This window comes from Moschus berezovskii, chromosome 5 (genome assembly GCF_049115385.1).
Source record: "Moschus berezovskii isolate FMDL1 chromosome 5, NW_MosBer_1.0, whole genome shotgun sequence".
In the NCBI taxonomy this organism is placed as follows: Eukaryota; Metazoa; Chordata; class Mammalia; order Artiodactyla; family Moschidae; genus Moschus; species Moschus berezovskii.
Window position 1 is genome coordinate 38206433 of NC_142464.1, and position 5225 is coordinate 38211657.

Sequence of the window (5225 nt, forward strand, 5' to 3'; positions counted from 1 at the left end):
TGGTGTCATCTGTGTATCTGAGGTTATTGATACTTCTCCTGGCAATCTTGATTCCAGCTTGTGCTTCTTCCAGCCTGGCATTTCACATGATATACCTTGTATATAAGTTAAATAAGCATATTCATAGGGTATTTGATTTAAGTCTACCTGGATGGCCTAGTGTTTTCTCTGATTTCTTTAGTTTAAACTTGAAATTTGCTATTAGAAGCTAATGATCTAAGCCACAATCAGCTCCAGATTTTGTTTTTGCTGACTATATATAGCTTCTTCATTTTCGACTACAAAGAATGTAATCAATTTGATTTTGGTATTGACCATTTGCTGATCCGTGTGTAGTCATCTCTTGTTTTGTTGAAAATGATGTTTGCTATGACCAATGCATTCTCCTGGCAGAATTCAGTCAGCCTTTGCCCTACTTCATTTTGTACTCCAAGACTGAACTTGCCTATTACACCAGGTATCTCTTCCTGCATTTGCATTCCAGTCCCCAATGTTGAATAGAAATCTTTTTTGATGTTAGTTCTGAGTTTTTCTAGGTCTTCATAGGACTGATCAACTTCAGCTTCTTTAGCTTTGTTGGTAGAGGCATAGACTTAAATTACTGTGATGTTGAATGGCTTACCTCAAAAACAAACTGAGATTGTTCTGTCATTTTTGAGGTTGCAGCCAAGTACTACATTTCGGACTCTTTTGTCAATTAACAGGGCTACTCCATTTCTTCTATGGGATTCTTGCCCACAGTAGATCTAATGGTCATATGAATTAAATTCGCCCATTCCCATCCATTTAATTCACTGATTTCTAAGATGTTGATGTTTATTCTTACCATTTCCTGCTTGACCACATCCAATTTGCCTTGGTTCGTGGACCTAACATTCCAGGTTCCTCTGCGATACTGTTCTTTGCATTGGCTTTTACTTTCACCACTAGACATATCCACAACTGAGCATCATTTCTGCTTTGTCCCAGCCACTTGGTTCTTTCTGGGCTATTAGTAGTTGTCCTCCTCTCTTCCCCAGTATCATATGAGATACCTTCTGATCAGGGGGACTCATCTTTTGGTTTCATATCTTTTTGTCTTTTTATACAATTCCTGATTTTCCCATGGCAAGAGTATGGGGGTGGTTTGCCATTCCCTCTTCCAGTGGATCACGTTTTGTCAGAACTCTCTGAGACTGGAATATGCAGCTGCAAACCAATCAATGCCAACTATTATTGGCAACCACCAAACCCTATGAGAGAGGCATAGAACAGATCCTTTCTCAGAGCCTCCAGGAGAAGCTAATATTGCCAATACCTTGATTTTGGACTGCTAGCCTTCAGAATTGTAAGAGAACAAATTATTGTTTTAAGCCACCTAGTTTCACCTAGTATCACCTAGTGATACTCTGTTATAGCATCTCTAGGAAACTAATACAGAGAGAAAAGATAGGGAAAGAGAACATCAATACCAGATACCCCAAATTATGAATATAAAATCTGCCACTATCTCTGCCTGACCCCTGAATAGCACAAGTATGGAGTAACTAAGGCTAAAATAATTGAATAGACTTTCAGCTGCTTCACTCTACAGGGATGCAGAGTCTGGAGTTCAAGTTCAGTAAAATTAACTGTCCATCAAAACATCAACAAAACCCACAATGCTTTTGGGAGAATATAAGAAGACCTTGAATCTTTATAATATATAGCTCACAAGATAAAATATATATTTATAAAATATCAATCACATAATGCAATTCCAAATAATTTGACAAATGAAGGAACAGAAAATTGCAGTTCTTACTCAACAGAACATATGATCAGTAAAGATGATCTCTTTACTCTTAGATGACACAAGTATTGAAATTACCAGGTAAGGATTATAAAGCAACTATTCTAACTGTGTTTGAGAACATAAAGAAAAATGTGGCCCCGTAGAAAGAACAAATAGGATATCTCAGCCAAAAAATACAAACTATGAAAGAGAACCATTAGAAAATTATAGAACTGAAATGTGAAATATCTGAAATTTAAAAATACTGGAAGTTTAACAGAAGACTGAAGATGACAAAGAAATCACAGTAAACTTAAAAAGTAGATCATCAGAAATTATTCAATCGAAAGAACAGAAAAAATAAAGATTTTTTAGAAAGTGAGCAGAGCCTCAATCAATAGCAAGAAGTCTAACATATGGTTAATTTTAGTGGAAAATATATGACAAATAACAGCTCCAAAGAATCTTAATTTTTTATTTAAGTGTCTCACTACAGAAAAACAGAAAATCACCCTAGGCACATCTTGATGAAAAATAAAGAGAAAATATTACAAAAGAAAAAAAGATACATTACACACAGGAGGACAAGAATATAAATGACTGAATATCGATAACAATGTTTTCCAGAAAACATTGGAACAATATTTTTGAGAAACTGAAAGAAAACTGTCTGACTAGACTTCTGTATTCAGTGAAAATATCAGATATTTAGAAAATCCCTCAATATTTGGAAAATAAATAACATACTGCTATTTTTTTCTTTACACAACAGAGGACAAGATCAACATTTTATCTAAAGGCAGAGATTATTTTTATAGTTTGTCATTACTTTTGCTTATGAACACAAATTCTTCTTCAATAGCACCAGAGGGCAACATTGATAATCTTTTCAGCAGCCAAATGGACTGAGCTTATTTTTTATCTGACAGTTTTTCCACTAACATTTCTTCTTCTGCTGCTGCTGTTGCTAAGTTGCTTCAGTCGTGTCCAACTCTGTGCGACCCCATAGACGGCAGCCCACCAGTCTCCCCCATCCCTGGGATTCTCCAGGCAAGAACACTGGAGTGGGTTGCCATTTCCTTCTCCAAATAATTCCTCCTTAATCAGTCCAGACCACCTGACCTGCCTCTTGAGAAACCTGTATGCAGGTCAGGAAGCAACAGAACTGGACATGGAACAACAGACTGGTTCCAAATAGGAAAAGGAGTACGTCAAGGCTGTATATTGTCACCCTGCTTATTTAATTTATATGCAGAGTACATCATGAGGAACGCTGGGCTGGAAGAAGCACAAGCTGAAATCAAGATTGCCGGGAGAAATATCAATAACCTCAGATATGCAGATGACACCACCCTTATGGCAGAAAGTGAAGAGGAACTAAAAAGCCTCTTGATGAAAGTGAAAGAGGAGAGTGAAAAGGTTGGCTTGAAGCTCAACATTCAGAAAACAAAGATCATGGCATCTGGTCCCATCACTTCATGGGAAATAGATGGGGAAACAGTGGAAACCGTGTCAGACTTTATTTTTTTGGACTCCAAAATCACTGCAGATGCTGATTGCAGCCATGAAATTAAAAGACGCTTACTCCTTGGAAGGAAAGTTATGACCAACCTCGATAGCATATTAAAAAGCAGAGACATTACTTTGCCAACCAAGGTCCGTCTAGTCAAGGCAATGGTTTTTCCCATGGTCATGTATGGATGTGAGAGTTGGACTGTGAAGAAAGCTGATCGCCGAAGAATTGATGCTTTTGAACTGTAGTGTTGGAGAAGACTCTTGAGAGTCCCTTGGACTGCAAGGAGATCCAACCAGTCCATTTTGAAGGAGATCAATCCTGGGTGTTCATTGGAAGGACTGATGCTAAAGCTGAAACTCCAATACTTTGGCCACCTCATGCGACGAGTTGACTCACTGGAAAAGACTCTGATGCTGGGAGGGATTGGGGGAAGGAGGAGAAGGGGACGACAGAGAATGAGATGGCTCGATGGCATCACTGACTCGATGGACATGAGTCTGAGTGAACTCCGGGAGTTGGTGATGGACAGGGAGGCCTGGCGTGCTGTGATTCATGGGGTTGCAAAGAGTCGGACAAAACTGAGCGACTGAAATGAAGTGAACTGAACTGAACTGAATCAGTCATCTGCTGCCAATTGGGTTTTTGGGTTTTAGTTAACAGACCTTGAGCTCACAGCTAGTTTTGGTTGTTTTTTTTTTTTTTTTTCTCTTCACATGTAGTAGTTTTCTGTGTGCCTCATGCACTCATGAATAATATGCTTGTTTGCCAGTATAAAAAGAAAATGAAATGGGCGGCCATCTTCTCCGCTGGATGCTCTTTGTTTTGGAAAAATCTCTTCAGGATGCTTCATTATTGACTAGGCTCACTTCTCAAGCCCCTGGGGTAAGTAATCACTCTGTAAATATTCTCTTGGGTAAAACTTTCTGGATCTTCTCCCATCATGTCAGTTAAGTGTCTCTTTCCTATGTTGAATTCTTCAATCTGCTTTACAGTAAAATCTGCTATATAAGTTTCACATCTTAAGGCTGCAACATTTTTCTTGTTACAACTGCAGTGTGTCTTAGCCTTTGCTATACTTAGTCACTCAGTCATGTCCGACTCTTTGTGACCCCATGGACTGTAACCCACCAGGCTTCTCTGTCTATGTGAATCCTCCAGGCAAGAATACTGGAGTGTGTTGCCATGCCCTCCTCCAGGGGATCTTCCCAACCCAAGGATGGAACCTGGGTCTCCCAAATTTCAGGCGGATTCTCTACCACCTGAGCCACCAGGGAAACCCTTTTTAGCCCTGATAACTGGCATCTGGTACTTGTCTGTAGCTCAGCAGTGGTGGCTTTCCAGAGGCCTTGTCTGGGGACAAAGCTAATCCTAACCCTAAGAAAGAGACAGAAGGAGGCAGCTAGCAGGCAGGACACACAGGGAGCAACCATGTTGGCAAAGGGAGATAAGGAGAGGACAGAGGGGCAGGGCCTGCAAACCGCAGCACACATCTTTTAAAATACTAATTTTAAATTCCATGGCTGCAGTCACCATCTGCAGTGATTTTAGAGCCCAAGAAAATAAAATCTGCCACTGTTTCCAGTTTTTCCCCATCTATTTCCCATGAATTGATGGGGCTGGATGCCATGACCTTCATTTTATGAATGTTGAATTTTAAGCCAGCATTTTCACTCTCTTCTCTCACTTGCATCAAGAGGCTCTTTAGTTCCTCTTCACTTTCTGCCATTAAAGTGGTATCATCTGCATATCTGAGGTAATTGATATTTCTTCCAGCAATCTCTTGATTTCTGGCTTATGATTCATCCAGCTCAGCATTTCTTTGGCCACCTCATGCGAAGAGTTGACTCACTGGAAAAGACTCTGATGCTGGGAGGGATTGGGGGCAGGAGGAGACGGGGACAACAGAGAATGAGATGGCTGGATGGCATCACTGACTCGATGGACATGAGTTTGAGT

The 5225-nt window shown here is 40.0% G+C and overlaps 1 pseudogene; it reads right to left on the bottom strand.

The window, feature by feature from the left end:
- Window positions 1-216: 216 nt before the first annotated feature.
- On the bottom strand, window positions 217-4699 carry LOC129561702 (small ribosomal subunit protein uS9m-like; annotated as a pseudogene).
- Between the last annotated feature and the right edge of the window lie 526 nt (window positions 4700-5225).